A 19,633-nucleotide genomic window follows, 5' to 3' on the forward strand; every position below is an offset into this window, starting at 1 on the left:
CCTTCAAGTTTTCCGATTAAAATATAGTACGATTTCCTAATTTTACTCATTGTCCTAAATATCACAGTCATCTGATGCTCTTTAATTTGATCGCCCTATTACTATTTGATGTGTAGTGAACATTTTGACACTCGTTATGTAATTTTCTCCATTCTCATGTTAACTTCCTCTCTCGTAGGTCCGGCAGATTGTTAGTTGTCATTTGTCCTCTATGGTCACGCACCAGGTTCCACACCCATACAAGAAACATATCCCAAGCTCACGCGACTCAACGTTGAATGTAATGTTTATTATGCATAATTATAATTGCATATTAATGTTATAATCACAACATATGTTAAAAGTGACCCCACCCTGTTGTAGACGTAACTCAACCCGTTCCGACATATTCGTAGAAACTCTATGGAGAGTGGCTTCGCCGATTTGCAACTGGAAAAAAGTTGACTTATTTGGTGCAGCAGCGTACTGAAAGTGCGTTTCAAAATAATTTTCAACAATAAACACTGTACAGTTGAAAATGGCGTGATGGTTGTTACACAAAATAGCAAAGAATACGAAAGAACTTTGCCTAAACACCGACTTGTTTGTTGGTGGTGTGACGGGGATCCAGTGTTACGGCTAGGCACGGTAAATTCAAATTTCCTTATTACACAAACAAAATATTTACGTTTAAAGTTAGAGTTGAGTAACCTTAATCTTTATGTATACAGGTAGCAGACGGTAAGGGGCATTTTCCGTCCTCTGAAAACCTTCAGTCTTATGAACTATTTTAATTATGTTTTGTTTTCTGGTGACGTGGCATGAAACTGGGTTTACGCTTTGTTTTCTCTGCATTTGTTTCTAAACCAGTCTACATATTAATACCTAATAAAGTACGTAAGTTTCACTTTGTCATACTTATGTTTTTCTCAAATAAATTAACATCATACGCGTACAACAGAAGCTGGTGGGTCCCATTTAACTCCATTCTTTCTTATTTTACTTCGGCCTTCCTAATGGAATATTCTAAAGCAAATTTGAGAGGCAGTCGTGCTATTTGATCTGTCCATTACGAATAAGCTTGTTAACACAAGTGTCCATAAATGAATAAAATCAGTAACAGTTTAATATGAATCAGTTGTTTGGTTGGTCCACAAACAGCACAAAACGTCTGGCTTTTGGCCGTCATAACTTGACTGGTTGCTAAACCGAGAAGCAGCGTGTGAGACTGTCGATTTCCACTGCGGTCTGTAAGCCTATTAAATACCACCGTGTCGAAATGGTAAATATATTGACCTTTCTTCTTAGCGTCAAAGTGTCTGACGTACAATATCATAAAGTTTATATGTGAATGTAAATACGAATGTACTATTTCATTCTGATTGGTCAGTTGTAAAGCCAGCGATTATAACGTAAACACAGCGCGTGCTGATCAAAACATTTTGTTGCCGTCCGTGCTTTATCAGAAAGTCTACAAATGATGATTGCGGTGCATAAATTCATTTTACGTTTATCGTAAAGTAAGTATAAACTAATCATGTTACCAATGTCAGGAACGGCAGAAAGAAAGTGTGTGCATTGTACGGCTTTCTGCATAGGCAATGGCAAAGTATGAAAATCGTACGCTTAAACAAATGTATGAAGCATGGGCAGGGGTTCCGAGTTCTGTCGCGGCCTGGTGCCAAATTTACGTAAAAAAGTTACCTGGCAGTAAGAAATGGTGCCAACTGTCCGGTTGCTCCAGCACATTCTTTGGCATGTATCCAGTTGTCGGCTAGCAATATGCCATTGTTTTGAGAGCAACACAAACGGTAACCATCTCGTTTATAAGACGGCTTCTTAAACCTGGTATGGTTTCTTTTCGGGTTCAAATCGTAATAAGCGCTGGTGATTGTGTTTTCAGACATTCACCTTTGTTTCTTTGACATTCCAGGCGAAAATGCACATTGCCCGTAACAGCAAGTACATTGACTTTGTGAACTATTGAATTAAGAAGTGACTCCATGAATAGACGAAATTTGTTATCAGCTATATAAGCCAAAATTCGGTCGTTTCCTAGTGGATCACAGCCTCTTGGATAGTAACGGACAGTGTCTCTACTGGCAATCCACTGGGGCTATTTATACGCAGTTGTCACTTCCAGATCACAGAACTTGAGTATTTTCTTTGAGTGTGATAATGTCTATATTTATCCTCTTATATTTATTTTGGCTGTAATTTACAGGGCGTATATTTCACAGATTTGTTGATTTTTGTTTAAAATTGTCGGAAAGAGCAGAGTGCAGACTTCAAAAATACTTGTGTCTGTTCAAGCATTGTGTTTGTTTAATACTTCCTAATTTTTTTCCCAGCTGCCGATAAACTTAGTTTTAGTAGTAATTTTCCTCATTATTTCCATTAAAGTACTGCATATAATAACTTTGAATATATCACGATATTATTCTATCCCCATCATTTTGTGCTCATAATGAAACCAGCTCTAGTTTGCCCTCTTGCTTCGTATTTTGGTGGTCTCGGGTTTAAATCTCGGCCTGCGGACCAGTTGTTCTGACGATTATTTGCAGCTTTCCTCAGACTGTCAACGCAAATGGCAGGATGGTAAATTACCTTTAATTAGACCATTACCGTTTCTTTCCGTAACCTTTAAATTGCATTATTCATTAATCATCTTGTTATTCGACGCGTGTAGCCTAGTATGAGCTGCCGACAGTGTCGTTGAATTAAACGCAATTAAATGCATAAATTTTCTGTTCAGAATTCATTATTATATCGTCATCTTATTTGTAAAACATAACGAATGCTCTTTATAAAGTGGCGTTAGTATAAATGAATATGTAAATAGATGTTTAATCACAGGACCTGTACAAATGTTTTTGGTGGATTTCGCAGGACCTCGGACAAACGTGTGGATAGTACGTATATACTTCGACCCCGCCTTCCCATTTCAACACCCATTGCTTCATAAAATATGCAGTTGAGAAAACTTTGTTAAATAAACTAAGAAACTAGCATTTGCATGCAGATGCGTAATTATTAATGTATTATACCTGAAATAACTTTATGCATTCTGTTTAAATTATGTACGGCAAAGGCAGGGCCCTGATGATGGAAGGACCAAGGACCTCTGAAACGTCGGTAAACTTCTGCCAGACTACACGTTGCAACAACCCAGAAGACAGCCATCATCAGACTCACAACCGTGAAAACCTTAAATCCTACTGATTTAATTCGATTGTCGCCATTCGAATTAAAATCCTAATGAAAATCGAATAATTCGTTCTGTTTTACATTCTACTTACGAATAAATATTGGACGGTATGGTGAATTCGATTGGTCCCTCAGCAGTTGAACAACGCGATCGGATGAGCATAAGTCTCCGTAGCAGGTTTTGCGTTTCTCGTATATAGGCTGGCGAATAACGTCAAGTTGACAGAGAAGAATAACTGAAAGGCGTAGTGCCTTGCAGGAAACTAAACACGTGTACACAGCAGATAAGGTTCGTAGAGGGACCATTAGACGCGTTCCTATGTCGTTGATTACAGAACCATTTCCTGTTTCATCGAACATACTGGGCAGGATACGACGCCTTGCTGACGTGCTCCTTTAAAACTTAACGATCAAGTTCCTGGTGCTCCCAAGTGGAAACGTGGCTTTAGGAGTGTTCGCAATGCTGCAGAACTATAAAGTTCGAATTACAAACATTGATCTCGAAAGACCGCTTCCGAAGGTTTCCTAACTTTTAACACACGTTTCTCTTCGACCAATTTAATGAATCAATTGTTTGGAAAGAATATTGGACTCATGTTATGTATAAGAATTAACAATCCCGGAGACTAGAAAAGAGACAGGCCATGTTTCAAGATTGTCAGCAAGTATACATTTTCGTATTGATTAATCCGACAAAATTCACGAATTCGGTCGTTTAAGAAGTTTATTTAATTTGTTTCATTCTTTCTGTTCTCTTTACTATGCTACTTTGTGTCCTTTCTTTCTTTGTTTATTATATTATCTATTCATAGTCATTTCATCTTCATAGTCCTGCAGACTTAAAATCATGTTGAAGCAAAATGTCATTGGTACGACCATAAAAGTTTTAAGCTTCTTAGTTATTGGAACATCTATGTCTACCCACTGGACGGTTTGAGTTGAAAAATGGGAGCTTTTCCAGTCAATTATAATACGATCCTGAAACCGCACAGCAGAGACTTCTATTTTTTGAGCCAAAGAACGAATTAATTATTATAACAAATTAGACTAATTGGAGAGTCGCACAGTAAGTTTATTACCAGCATTACATTTACGGATTTCTTACATCAGTACTGTATCAGCGATAATCAAAATGCATATGTAATTACTTTATTTATTGAAAAGTTTGTGAAAATTGTCTCGTCAATGACACATAAATAGCATAAAAATGGTAGTTTTATTAATATTACTATTATTATAATGAACGGTCTTGGAGTCCACTCACTAATAAAAAAGAAGTTAGGAAATGTAACAATTCTGACACGTTCGCCAAAATTTGACCTCTGACCTTTGTGGATGGCCGCCAGATGCTGTTTTCCGATGTTGAACAAAATCAGAATTGGTGCTATGTTTCATGAAAATCCGTCCACAAACTCTCGAGTTGCATGTGTACAGAATATATTCTATAAAAAGAACATGTCATGGATATTACCATTTTCGATATGGATCCAATTGAACTGAACTGGCATCTGATAACTCGAGAACCTTTGGTCTGATTTTGATCAAAATCCTCGTTGGAGGTCCTCCTTTATTCAACCGCCCCATTTGTTTTACTCTGGTATAAGAAAGCATCAGAAGTTAGAATTGGGAAGCAATTGCAGAACTAATGCACCAGAATTATTACGCTGTGCATATATTTTCTTACTTTTCAATATTTTAATTATATTTTCGGATTCTCTGCTGTTCCGTCAAAATCATTGAGGAATTGATATTTGCTCAGCTCCACTTACCTTCAAAGGCTTGTTTATTTATTTAATTCTTTCTTTCTCGTATATTCCTTTCTTGTTTTCCTTTTTACTTTCTTTGAGGCTAGTTTATTTAGCTCGATGAGAAAACCAAACAACTAGTGACAAAGTTCACTAACATTGCAAGGCACAGTGTATTCACTTTCTGAAGTCTGATCTGAAGGCAGCGTTTGGTCAAGGACGACGTACCGAGGATTCAGTAAGAGAAGGCGGTGATAATGGTGAATAAATCGAGTAAAAATCGCCAATTTTTAACGTAAATGAATATATTCGCTATAAGTCCTACCTTATCTCTGTTGTCTGTGAATGTGTGAAATCCTTCGTTATATTACTAAATTTGGTATAGAAATTTACCTTCTTATTTGTTTCGAGTGCAAACTTGGTCGTGGATACAAAATTAAGAAGTCCCAGCTGTTTGCGCAGCACTTCGTGCGCTTGAAATGAATCGTACATTCTAGGCTGGGGTTAACAAGAAGAAAACTCAAAATTATTTTGCCGCTATTTGTAACACTTTTACACAGTTAAAGGCCCAGAATTAGATTATGGCTGTCCTCTGGGCTGCTGGAAGTAGCAGCAAGAGAAACAATCGAAACTTCTTTTTTATAGCCGGTTTCGAGAACAATATTTTAAATAATTGTGCTGTTTTATTGATTTTAGATTGCGAATTCTTTTGTGCAGTGAAGATTATTTCCATTATCGGTTTATTTACGTTATAGAATACGAAAACGTAACATATGTACATTAAAGCATTTTCCTCGCCAATTTCAGGAAGTTTACGATGGAGCAACTACTCCTGCACAGTAATATTTGTGTGAAAACTAGGCGTTTAGTCTTGCAACCTGCAACTGAAATATGCCTAAATAATGATACAGCTACGAAGTATCAGTATCTTGCAGATGCTTCGAATCAAAAATTCTGATTAGATAGGAAATGTAACGTAAGATGTGTTATTAGGCGTTTAATCAAGGTTGTTCCGGTAATTACGAGTTATCTGCAGAAACTTATTCTTGATGCAAACAGTTCTTAATCCCTCCCATCGAAAGATAAAATGAGAAGCCTTATTAGCCTGTTCTTGTTATGTAAAAAAGAAAGGTGCAGAGCAGATTCCTATATCGTTAATGCGTGCTACGTGACCCCAATCTCATCCGCCTTAATCTGATCTCTTTCGTTAAGCTCCTCAGTGTCGCAATACCATACCATTGGTAACTGCCTAACAAGAAAGATGTAGAGGAACACAGAGCAGGGAAGGTTTTGTCGGCGTGTTTCTGTGTCTTGGACAGCATTTCCACTGTGGAATATGCAGATTTTTAGAAGTACTTTTCCCGTGTATTAGGCTGCAAAATGCTGCCCACTGCAATCGTATGTAGGCCCGTCTGATTTGGTCGTTCGAACTGGCGTTATTAAAATATTTAAGTATGTAACAGCTTCATTCGTATGCATTGATGTTCGATAGTTGAACTTCTGTAAGTTGACTTATTTTCGAGTCTGATCCCGAACCAGACTGCTTTAGAGATATAGTTGTGAATATTCATTACATCACCGTTTCCGTGTAAAATCAAATGTACTGGGAATCAAATATTTATAATCTTCAACTTGAAGACCTATGGCTCTTGACCTCAAGAATATTAAGAAATTTCGCACCCAAGAAATGTTGCCTCCTTAAGGGGTACATAGTCCAAAACTTCGGTCACTTTGAAATGGGAGATAAAGCCCTGTTCTAAGGTCACGCACTGTTTATGCTTAAAAGTCATTAAAGATTGGAAAGCATTCAAAATTCTTGCCTGCATGCTCTCAGACTGCATGTTTTACTGTAATGATTCAATTTATAACACGCTTGGTTTTCGAATTTGTGACATGCATGAGGAAATTGGAAATGCATACACAATTTTGGTTGAAAATCCTAAAGAGAAAATACCGCTCGAAAGACTTTGGCGTTGATGGGTGGATAAGGAAATCAGGGAGGACAGTGAACTGGATTTGCCTATCTCATGACGGGCTATTGTGATCACGGTAATGAACATTCTTTATCCACAAAATGCAATAAATTTCTTGATTGTCTGGAAGGCTAACAGCTTTTGAAGAAGGACTCTGCTCCGTGGAGTTAGATCTGTGTGTAATAGCAGATTACTTACCGTGTAAATATTTGCCAAGTTTCGGTATAACAAAGACTTGCAGTCACTGATACACCCAACTGAGAACCTTTTTGTGTTTCGGCGTCTTCAAGAATAATAGAGGAATGAATATATAAAATAGGTCACGACTACTTCCTCGAGTCATCACTCGAACTTAGGTTAATCTCAGTAGCGAATGCGTTAAATTATACAATGAGGACATAATCTAACATTGTTTGATTAACTCAATAAAGGGACACACGCAAAAATATCTAATAAAATACATACTTAAAGCATTCTCCTCCGAAAGTAGCAGGTTTTAGGTTTCTTAGTTATAATAACTTACATATTCTAATTATGACAGAAGATATTTCATATCAAGAAATTGTGCAATTAAATCCACTCCGACGATAAAAAATGAGTCCTGAAGACGAGTAATTATTTCGGAGTGCTTGTGTTCATATAATCATGTTCATTTTGAACATTTTTCTAAAAAATACAACATAAACATCACTGAGACCACACTGCATATTATGTTAGTCTACACTATTTATTTTTCTCTATCTGTCTTTTCGTTCCTGCTGAATTTTCGTCCTTTGGTGAATAAAGGTTAAGATTCTTGTCTTGGCACAAGAAAGAGACTATTATTGATTTTGGTTTTCAGCAAGTCACCTACAGAATGACTGTGTTCTTCAATAACTGCTGCTAATTCCACTACAAAGGTGGTGATAGAAGATCCTAATATAGTAGGCCTGCAGAAATTCTGTGTTATGTATCTAAAGCCATCCAATATATGTAAGATTTGAGGTTTTCATAGCGGCGAGTATGAAGATTTCTGTCTTCTGTGTTGCTGCGCTGTGTAGTCTGGTAGATGTTTACCAATGTTTCAGAGGTCATACTGCCTCCGTCATCAGGGCGATGAATTGCAGTATGACCTCTGAAACATTGGTAAACATCTACCAGACTACACAGCGCAACAACCCAGAAGACTGAAATCTTCCCATCCAATATAGTTTCCGCCTCAGAAGTCTGTAAAGCGGCCATATTGATATTGACGACAGGAAGTTAAAAAGTACCGGCATGGTTTCCACGAAAATCGACTGGATTTGAAACAGGGAACTGGCTGTCATGTATCACACGCAGGTCACAGAATTTCGAAGAAGAAACAATGAAACTGGAATTTACATCCATCAAAACATACCGCTTCTCTGTAACAAGGTTTACATGTTTAATGATGTTTAGAAAAAGTTTCTGTTTATTCTGAAAACCAAAAGAAACCCGTAAATATGTCCTGTCTGCTAAATGCCAAATTTGTTAACGTTACAACAGGTGATCCATGTAACTGTACAGACCTAATGATTTCTCAGCGTGTATACCCTATTACTTTATTCTGCAGCTTTCATGGATTTAGTCCTTTATTGTGTTTAGATTCTGAACTGATTCTGAGGCGAATTATTTCAAACAAATGGGACTACGAGGGTGGAGCATCAGCCAGTCACAAGGCATCATCTATCGGTACAAGACAACATAGGGTAAGGCAGGAAACGAGGACTGCAATCCACACCACAAATTGTTCTATTTAGTGCACCTTATTCGCATTATATGAAGCCGGCTTCTAATGTCGACCTGGAGACGAGTTGATGCTTCTTGTTTTGTTCAGTTCATCCAAGAAAATTATGAGATTTTTCTTACATTTACCATAATCGCTCCAGTCCCCATTATTCCTAATTTTTTTAAGTTAATCTGTTTGTTATTCGATGTAGCAAAACCTATGCATTTAATATAGAATCGTTAAAGAAACCAAGAATTAGTCAAAATTCTTTATGATACTGGGATTTTAACCAGCGATCTTTGTGTGTGGACCCCGGAATCGGCGGATTTTGATATTTTGTGGCATCAATAAGTATATCCTCTCCATTTTGTTCTTAGCTGTATATCCCTAAACTGTGTAACTTAAATGAACAGTGCGTATGACTTCTGTACGACGTAGACCAGTGGTATTCAACCTGGGGTACGCGTACCCCCGGGGGTATGCGAAGACATCTTAGGGGGTACGTGAAATTTAAAAAAAATGTTTTATGATAAACACTGAGTAATCAGTAATGTAATTTATTTAATTTATTTTAGATGTAGATTATATACTATGTATAACATGAATTATACACCAACAACTTTGGGGGTAGAAAGTTGAAGAGAAATTATATCTGGGGGTACGCGAACAATAAAGGTTGAATATCACTGATGTAGACTATTCAACACGTAGCATATTTATGTCAGTGATAACGAGTCTGGATTCTGTTCGGAAGGATCTAGGTTCGAATATCGGATAGACGACTATTTTGCCCGATTGCTCTGTCTCTCCAAATTCCTCAGAGCGAGGTTTAGGCTGGATTCGGTTCGGTTATGTTAGGTTAGGTTAGGTTAGGTTAGGTTAGGTTCGGCTCGGCTGATTAGTTTGGGAAGGATTAGCTAAGGCTGAGTTAGATCGGGTTTGGCTTTGGTTAGCTTACGTTAGTGCGGGCTAAGTTAGGGTAGGTCGGGTGCCCCGCTGTCGAAGGGGTGTAACAGGGATTTTGAACAGTTATAATGTGTCACTTGAAATAAGCAGTCTGGTTTGTTATGATCTGCGTCTAACTTGAACCCACCATGGTTATGCAACGGTTATAAATAGGGCCAGTGTCGTATTAACATGTCGAAATAACCCCCGAATTACCTCTCGATGCATAACACGCTTTGTCACGTTTGGTCACGATTTGTAAATCTTCGTCAAGTTTAGACGCATGGTGATCCCCTGTCACGAGGTCAATGAAGGGCACGTTTTGTCAGGCTTGGGCACGCGTGGTCACAAACTCACGTTTCGGCACGCTTACGTTATGTTACGTACGGCTCGGTTAATTTCTGCTACTTTGCAATGCATTAGATGAACTTACGACAGGTTAGGTTATGATAGATTGGGTTAGGTTAAGTTGGGTTAAGTTTGGTGGAATTAAGTTATGTTAGGTTTGATTAGTGGATTCTGGAAGGTTAGTAACGTTTTGAAAATTTTTGTGACCTTTTGACAATTATGGCCACAATGGGTCACGCCGTCACAGTACAGTACAGCAGAGGTAGTGTTGAATCGAGTGATATATCAGAAAGCGATGGTCTGTGAGGAGTGGAAGAATTGGAAGTGTTGTAAAGTATATAAAATTACCTAATATTCTCTGCAGTGTTAATTTGCTAGTGATGTGTAATGCAGTGAAATCAACTTTCCTGTGTTACATGCCGTGGTGATATTTTATTTGGAGTGTACTCTACGCAGCCTGCTGCCGTTCCTTCCAGCAAACTTCTGGTCACTGACTCACTGTAAGATTCCAATTCATAAAGTTCAGAGGCCAAAAACTCTGGAACGCAGTATACCATACTACACGGCGCAACAACCAAGTAGACAACCATCTTCATACTCACCGCCGTGAAAATCTCAAATCCTACAAAGACTGCTCTATTTTCACTGTGAATCGTAATTTCAAGGTCAGACCCTCAGCCAGATATTTTCTACTGCCAATGCAGTCTTCTTCTTACTGATATCAGCTTTTTACGTCAAAATAGTGTTTCTCTTTTCTTATATCTCCTTTTTGTTTTAATTGTATTTTGTTATGTTTCTCATTTTAGTGCTCGCTTGTAATTGGATTTTCAGCTGTTGTCAAACACACTAATAAATGTATTGGATTATTATATCTTTATTGGTATAATCGTTATTAAATTTAACGTTGTGGGATGATGTAATTCTACACGACACAGAGCTCAGATTCAAAAATACCTTCACTAAGCTGTGCCAGCGATTTTAACCATTTTGAGATAAAGCAGTATTGTTCCCCTAATTTCATTATTATTTAAGACAAATCGGGAAAATGAGGAAGTGATGTAGTTCCGGTGCTGTGACATCGAACTTACATTCGAATCTGTTGGGATGAAACAAGCATTGTAATAAAAATGAAACTACTAATTATTGAGTGTATGAAAAAGTAGCTGTGACTAATAACCATCAGCAATCAACAAAAAACACGTGCTATTCTGAAAAATACTAGTGTTTTAGACTAAGAGAGTACATATAATGGTTGTGTGGGACTGCGTAACAAGAAACTCTAAAGCATTGAATATTTACTCTGTATATTCTGAGCTATTGACAGCGTATTAAATAAGCCACAGATAAATAAGTAATGCCACAGACAGTTAATTCAACGTCCTACTAATGTATGACTGAAAATAAATTTAGTGTCTAAAGATTAAAAGGAAGAGATCATTGTTTGTATTATCTCGTATTTATATTATTTTTGTTCACAAAAACTCTGCGATTCGTTGTGTCTAAAATAAAACATCAAACCTTACGTACCCTTCGCTGATTTCATTCAAACTAAATAAACCTGCTGAACCAATATAGAAAAGAAATGTCGTTAATTATTGAGTCTGTAAGGGTAATATTTTATGTTATACATGGAGGAATCTAAACGAGATCGAAATAATATATTTTGGCTCCAGGCAACTTGATGCTGACAGTTAATTTTGCAGGCTGATGAAATACTATTTCATAACACATTCTACTTGTTACGAGTTTGATAAAACGTGGATTAAATGCAGCATGATTTATGAGGCCACGGAGTCTTCTTGGTAATTCAAATGAAAAGTCAGCTTATAGTCTTAGAATTAATATCAGTGACCATATTATACACAGACATATTCAGTATGACATCATCTTCGGATGATTGCAGTTTCTGTATGCTTACATTATCGATCCGAGATGGACTGCTGACACACTGTTTTTTTAATGAGGCGGATTTAAAAATTTTGATTTACCAGCTGTAATCGGTTGAATGAAGTTCAGATTAGGTTAATTAAGATAGTACTAGATAATCTGATCTCATAAATTCAAGGAGCGCTTAAGTAAACTTTATTTCACCCGACTGAGAAAAAGACCGTGACTTTTAAAATAGTCGACGTTTCTTCCGAGTTCTTAACAAAGTATTTGTTAATGTTCTCCGTGTGCCTGGGTTTGAGAGTAATGGTTTAAGAGAGTGATTTTTTCCAGATTAGGAATACACTGGAACCGGTATATTTTGCGAGAACAGTATGTAAATATTATGTATTCTATATTAGCCCCAACCATGTGGATTGTAACTCTTACAATATGTGCTTCAGAAAACCGAAAACAGCTACCACCGATCCTCAGATAAATAGTTTATTTTAATATTTTCAGGTATAATTAAATAAAAAAGTTTGACAGGTCATGTAGCCCGTGTGAGGCCAATGAATACTAAACATAATTTTGGTATGAAGTCCTCTTGGAGGGGGTTGTTTGGGACATCAAAAATGAGGCTAAAAGGTTAGGTTAGGATGGATCTTAGAGGTGTTTGTTGTGAGAGGACGAACTTGATGAAATTGGCTCAGGATCTTGTCAAATGACAGGCAGTGGTTAACATTTGAGTTTTGTTAACAGTAAATTATCTGTACAGTTAAGTTATCGTTTGCTTAGTCAGTTGTGTAGGAAGACATTCAGACAATGAATTTCAGATGTAAAAAATAGCACATCCTTATTATTTTTACATAAAAGAATTCTACATCTGTCGTGGCTCGACAGGCAATGTGGTGTCGAAATAAGGAATGTAGCCACTTACGGTTCGTTTTTGTTGATGGCGTCGGCGTATTTGAACTGACATGTGTTTTATTGCTGTTATTGGGGGGGGGGGGTCATTATTTGCATTGAGAAGGCGCCATCATCTCAGTGCACAATCAGTTTATCTAACAGCCTAAAATTTGGTTTAGGGTTATTATATAGGACCAGTTTTAGAGCTCCATTTTAGACTGACGTTTCTATGTGTTTCTGATACATGTAGGCCTTTTGTCACGAATAATTTCCTGTTGTCTTTTGATAGAACGGGGCACTGATGTCGAAACGAAGCGACGTCTGTGAATAGCGAGGTTTCAGGTCCCATTATCTTTACACGAGCACAGTAGCAGTAAACGAGCTCACCAATGTTTATGGTTATTACTGTTTTCTTAGACCAGTCAACGACGTCATGTCAACTGCAGAGGATCAATAGTGTTGAACTTTGTCTATAGTGCGCAGACACAGAAGAGACCTTACAAGTAACATATGTAGAAATTCTATTGTAGTAATAGTAATTTCTAGTGAGGAATAAAAATGTAGCAGAAAGTATTTAAATAAAAGAACAGAAAACTGCGATAAAATAGTTGTGCCTGATTAACACTTCGGTACAAAACACGAGGTTTCAGCACTGTTAATGCCAAAGCACGCCATTGAGCATGGTCACGAAATAGTTCCGTCCGTGTCACATACAACTAACTTACTTCTCATAGATCCATCTTAATGGCTTTCTCACATACTCGTTTATGTTTTCAAAGATGTTTACCAACAAAAGTTCTCCATGCATTCCTCGTCTCATTTGTCCTGACCAACCCATCCTTTGTCACCGTCCTGAATATTAATTTGTGTATGTGAATGGATATATTATACTGGGATTCTGGGAACGACCCGTTCTTCACGTGCCTGAGCACTGCGGGTCCCAACGTTTCGTTGGCTTGATCTATAGACATTCGGTAGGACTCCTTGGGCGATAGATATATTATATGGGTCATATTTTCCTGCCTACACTTAGACACTCTACTTTTAATTTCTTTGATGTGAAGCCGATGAGCTGAAACAGTTGGCCACTGGATGCGCACATATTACGACGAGATAAGATATATCTGAGTAAACTCTGGGCCTTTCTGTTGACTTTCAGCAACGTTCTGCTGTTGTTCATTCTGTCGGGTCTCCGTTAGGGAAGTTTTTAACCTCTGCATTACGATTCTTAAGAACTTCACTTTGTGGTCAGAATCTTGGGCATCAATTTATTCTGTTGATGTAAGGTGTATGATTAATTAAAGACTCAGACTATCCACAGTTTTCTTGTGGTGAAACAATGTTTCATAATTTGTTCTGAAATATCTGCGGTGTTATTGTATTTTCGTCATTAAATATAACAGACATTTAAACTTTAAACTTTTGGCCTTTTAATTTTTAGTTGTATGTTTATTCTTACAGTAGGGAGGGACTTCTTAAGGAAACATAAACATCAACGCATGTATTGATGTTTACAATTTACTGCTGATTTCAACAGACTTCTCTTAAATATTTAATATTATTGTGCAATGAGAGAAGAAAGAACGATGAGGAACGTTCGTGAGACATAAACATTTATAGGTATAATGAGAAATCGCCAATTAATCTAATCTACTTAGCGCTATTTTATTTTATAAGTAATTAAAGAAGAGACTAGGAATTAGAGTCACCACTAATTGTATGTAGATCTACCATCTTGATCATCTTAAATCATCTTCTTAGATCTGATTATAATGTACAAGAAAAACTACAGTAACTTAACATTAAGTTTACAATAAATGCAATGAGCGGTCGTCGGTAATGCTTTCTGCTCGCTACTATCGGATTCTGCCGAATGCATCAGAATAATTTGATTTTCTCCATTGTCCGTGTCCGGAAGAACGAGACGGATGCAGTGAGGCCACTCCATCCTGCTGGCAATGTGGGTGCTGACATGGACGGCTGGACGCTAGACGCTAGACGGGCAGGACACGACGCCTTTCAGGAGATTGCCTAACATACGCCAACGATTAAATAAGGAAGGGTGAGATGAGCTGCATAGAGGAAAAAAATGCCTATAAATGTTTATAGGAGGACTTCAATGGAAGATACCAGTTTTCAGGCCTACGCGTAGATGGAAAAATAATAATATTAAAATTAATCATTGCGTAATAGGTTGTTCAAATGTGAATTGGGTCAGGATAAGGAAAGAAACTTCCCCAGTTCCATAAATGGAAGGAAATTGTTAATAAGTTGAATTTCTGTGAATAGCAACTGAATCTGAAATGCTCATAGAAGACTGGCATACTGCTCTTGAAATGGGTATTAATAGTTCCAAAAGTCTCAACACTTGTCATGTTTATGTTAAGTTAAGCGAACTTAATAGCACCTAAGTTGTTTACGCAGTTCCTTTCTGCGGCGTTTGTTAATTTCTTCGTATGACCGTTCTGAATAGTAATCTCTTCTGGGAAGATGTATCCAGGGCGTGAACAGACATTGCAATGCCTGTTTATCGTAAAACACTCATCTACTTGATCTGTGTGTTAATGACGTAGACTTGTTTGATGAATGGATTTTGTACTCTTTTTAACGAAGTTTAGCCAAAACAGAGACGTGTTTCTTGTTTACATAGCCATTGTGTTGTGCAGGTTGTCTGCATAACAGTATTGACAGCTAGAGAGAGAAAGTTTTTGGCTGAGACGATTCACTGCCATGGAGGTTATCTCAAACAGTTTTAACCAAGGAGGCCTAGGCTGCGGTGAAGGTAGCATTTTAGGCTTCTGTACTAGAGGAAGCAGATTCGATTCTTTCAAAGGACTGCCTATCCGGGCAGAAGATTTTCGTAATTTTTCTTGAGTTTTTCTGGTTGAATGCTGGAATAGTAGGCTTAGTTTAAAAGGGTCCATGGTTGCCTCCTCACGAATTGTTTTTTGCTCACCATTTGTGAACATCTGTCTATAGTCTATAACATCTGAAGTTTGAATAGCATCGTTAAATAATTCAAAAGAACCAAGAAAAGTCTGTGCGGGGTGCAAACATTAAATTCAGACGTGAAGAGAACTCACATAATCATGTTTCGCCCGTTCACAGTCTAGTAAACAACAATGTTGTGCTTGATTTGTGAAAGGTTTCGCGTAGAATATCTTCGCACAGCTTTGCAAGGTTCAGCATCCGAAATGGGAACCGCCAATTTTTGTCGAGGTTTCTTGCGAATTTCTTCACATTTTCTGGAAAAAATCTGGGCTAATACCTTAAAACATGTCACGGAACTTACTGTTACATTATTTATAATTTATAATTTATTCGACATCATGTTTACTCTGCATCTGGAAAACCGCGGGTAAGAAAACCGAAACACAACAGTTAATACGTTAGTTCACATAGTTAGACCGGATTCAATGTCGTATATAAACCTACTGAAATTATCCTACAGAATTAGTTATGAATCTGGGCAGTTATGTTTCCTCCCAGTTGCATTGTAATTACACCATAATCATTCCGTTTTGTAGTTACCCTCCTGTTTAAAAGTTCGCTACAGAACTGAGTGTAACAAACGAATCGTTAAATTAATTTCAAATCAGCATTTCCGTACGCGATCAGTATTTTATTACACGTCACAGTATGCAGTTTGTGTAATGTAGTTTCCCTTTCATTTCCCATCTCGCTGTATGAACTCAGTTATACAGACTATTGATACTCTAGTTTCAGTTTCTGTAACTGATATGTATGAATAAACAATGAGGTGTACCTGTATTTGATGTTACATAGGCCTTCAGATGATGGACAGTGACAATATCGTTATGATGAAATTAATCTTTATCACAGATCTTCAGAAAATCCCTAGGTAACTTTAGCCATGAAATGTGATACGGAGAAAAGCATTAACAAAAATAATTGTACCGTTTGTTAAGGAAGTTAGTGCTCCGTTAGTTAATTAGTATCCGAACGTGATTTTAATATCAAAATTATCTGCACTAAAACCATCTTCATTATGGTTGAGAGTAGGCTTACATACACAGTAATTACGAGGCATAAGTATATATAAACTATATGTTACGATGAAAGTCAAATTACTTGACAATGCGCCGTGACTGTAATTATACCACAAAAACGCCACTGAATTATGTAACTAATTTCAGGTATGTTTTTGTTTTCCGTCCACACTTTAACATAAGCTTTTTTTCTACAGATGCGTTTTAGCATATACGGGCCATCATTCGTGTTTCATAATGCTACATCAGGAAAGATTTTCGTCTTTGCCAGTACACTCGACAAACATTATCCTGTTTCATATGATGTGGAATATTAGTGGTAGTATACAGACGAACTCCAAGATAGCCACGTCGTAGTTGAGTGGTTAACACTTCTGTTTAGAATTCGGGAGGTTTTGGGTTTAAATCTCGGCCCGGGGACCGGCTATCCTGGCTGGTACTTTACGCGGTTTTGTTCAGTCCCTGCAGCCAAATGCCGGGATAGTACCTTAAATTAGTCCACGACCTCTTCCTTCGACATCCTTTCCAATTCATTACTCACTGTCATCCTATCATCCGACGTTATATAGCCTAGATGCTGAAAGCGTCGTTAAATAAACTGTAAATAATTAAATCTAAGTCCAGTCTAGTTGAGACATCAAATACATGTGTACCGGTATACATCAATTGAGCTGTCTAATATAGTTGTTTAGAATGTAAATTATTTTTCCGTCTGGAATCAAGTGTCTGTTGAATTATATCGTATTTAATACGCGGTTCAAATTACATTCCATACGCAATTGCATCTAAGCAGTATCAGCGGTGTTCATGGGTGAGTGGGCTCAGTCATCTCTTGTTTGGAAAGGTCTTCAAAATAAGAAATATGGTTGCTTTGAGCTGTATTCATCCTTGTTCTGCAAAGTTTCGTGTCGTAACGAAAAGTACTGGTAAATATAGTAACAAAAGGGATTCGTCATGAATTTAAATAGCAGAAAAAGCTCGGAAAACATAAACTTAAATTATATTCACAATCTTTTTTAACTTGTTTGTAAAAATCGAACAAGCTCCATTGTTCAATGTATTTCTTCAACAGTTGATATTTCTCAGTTGGTCAATAAATTTCCTAGCTTTTTGTGGAAACCGAAGTTTACAATACGCCCTCCCGCAGTGAGCCTATCTTGGTCCATTTTTATCCAGTCCACACCATGTTACCTACTTGTATTAGATCCGTTTGAATATTATCACCCAGTTTAAGTGTTATATTCCAAGTGTTGTATTTCCGTCATATTTTATCACCTTTCGTTTTTATTCGTCACCACTGCCGTGTATGTTACGCGACCTTCCTGCTGTTAAAGGCATGCTTATCCATCAAATTCTCCATTAGCATGAAGTAAAGTAGGAAGTGTCTTCCCGACTTTAAACTTGTGAATCATTTCGTTCGATGATAAATGTGTAGGCCTTAGATACGAATATCAAAGGGGATTGCAAGTGACTGTAGGAGGTGTACGTGGACTGGAACGTAGATGAGATTATAAGACCCTAATCTTAAAGAGGAAGTCCCTTGAATGTTAAACATGTTACCATAGAAACGTGTTTTTCCAAACAAAGGTTCGCAATGTCATGATAGTTTAAAGTACTGCTTTATGTTACAGTAGATTACATCTAAGGTGCGTGTTGCAAAACACGAAAACGGAATTTTTATGGACCCTTATTCTGAATGTTCAAAAGTGGGGTTTTTATTCCGGATTGGAAATATTGATGATAAACTTGGTGACTAATGTTTTTGCTGTTTAAAAGTGAAATAATATTGCAGTAGCATAGTAAATACTTTTAATGTATTAATGTGTGTATTAATATAACTAATTGCATGAGATTGGTGTTCTTACTGCGCTGAAAATGTCGATTTTGGTATTTTGGGTTGCAACGCCGTCTGGACTAGTAGGCAGCTACCAGAGTTTCGGAGAAATACACTTTTGTCCGCGTTGGTATCTACCAACAAGTCCAGACGGCGTTGCAACCCAGAAGATCAACATCGATAATTAATTAATTTTATTTTCAAAATCATGCATTGGAACTCACTAGAAATGTTCTGTTACTGGAAGGAAGTGCATGAAATAAGGTCATCAATCAGGCTGCTTCTCAGCCTTGACCAACATTTACAATAAAAACTTTAAAATGCCTTTTACTTAATCAGTAAACAGAGTTTTATGCTCTCTTTGCACGAAGTGCGTAGCGAGAACGCATTATAGGCTGGTCGTGTCTTTCCGTCCGTTCGTCCGTCCGTCTGTCTAGTCGATTCAACTCGAGAACCACTGGACGAATCTTGACGATACTTGAAGTTGAAGTAGTGCTATTCTTTGCAACTTCAAAATCGTACTTTGGTTTCCTACGAACGGTGATAACAAAATTACTGATGATAAAAGTCGTGAGCTATACATTGAGGACATTGTGTGTATTCCGGTACGAACATCGTGATTATATCTCTCGGTTTATTCTGAAAACACAGACCGTCTGTGGTGCCACAGACGGCATGCGACGTAAGATATATGAACAACCTATTTTCGAGGATCAAAGACGAGCTTAGTGCGCACTGAGGACGTTTGGGTTAAAATCAACAAGACTGTGACGTGCGTACTCCAGAAGATTGAGCAGGGTGTGCGATGTTGAGTTTTGCTGTCCGTGGTGTTCACCGTCATACTGCAGCGTTCTAGGCAGTGCAGACTACCACCGTCGTTCGTAATTTATAATTCACGATTCCAGCTACTTTGTTACTCGACGCTATTTCTGGACTTTCGGAGTTGAACAAATAGATAAAGGAGATTAAGGTATGTACATTCTTCATGCTTTCTTTCCTATATTCGTGGATATTATTGAGACACGTGTAAAAATTATTGTTGCTGTTCCATTCTCAATTTGGTGTCTTCTCATCACTTATTTTTGTCA

At 37.5% G+C, this 19,633-nt stretch overlaps 1 protein-coding gene and 1 long non-coding RNA gene across 7 annotated transcripts in view; one reads left to right on the forward strand and one right to left on the reverse strand.

Moving 5' to 3' along the window:
* Positions 1–3,464, reverse strand: part of LOC110827861 (uncharacterized) — a 74,319-nt gene extending 70,855 nt beyond the window's left edge. For 2 of the 4 annotated variants that reach the window (XR_002542492.2, XR_002542491.2), the window contains exon 1: positions 3,279–3,464. This is a non-coding gene — a long non-coding RNA (uncharacterized LOC110827861). The remainder of the gene's footprint in view (positions 1–3,278) is intronic. The other 2 variants (XR_002542489.2, XR_002542490.2) reach the window with 1 other exon arrangement.
* Positions 1–19,633, forward strand: part of Nep3 (M13 family metallopeptidase neprilysin 3) — a 122,101-nt gene that overhangs the window by 59,068 nt on the left and 43,400 nt on the right. The window contains exon 1 of one of the 3 annotated variants that reach the window (XM_022059952.2): positions 19,322–19,515. The exons of the other annotated variants lie outside the window; for them this stretch is intronic. The gene's annotated coding sequence lies outside the window, so the exon portion shown is untranslated. Of the gene's footprint in view, positions 1–19,321; positions 19,516–19,633 lie in introns of those variants that run through there. 3 annotated transcript variants of the gene reach the window in all.

Source organism: Zootermopsis nevadensis, unplaced genomic scaffold (genome assembly GCF_977971745.1).
Source record: "Zootermopsis nevadensis isolate Lab colony 2312 unplaced genomic scaffold, Znev_1.0 Znev_ptg000018l, whole genome shotgun sequence".
In the NCBI taxonomy this organism is placed as follows: Eukaryota; Metazoa; Arthropoda; class Insecta; order Blattodea; family Termopsidae; genus Zootermopsis; species Zootermopsis nevadensis.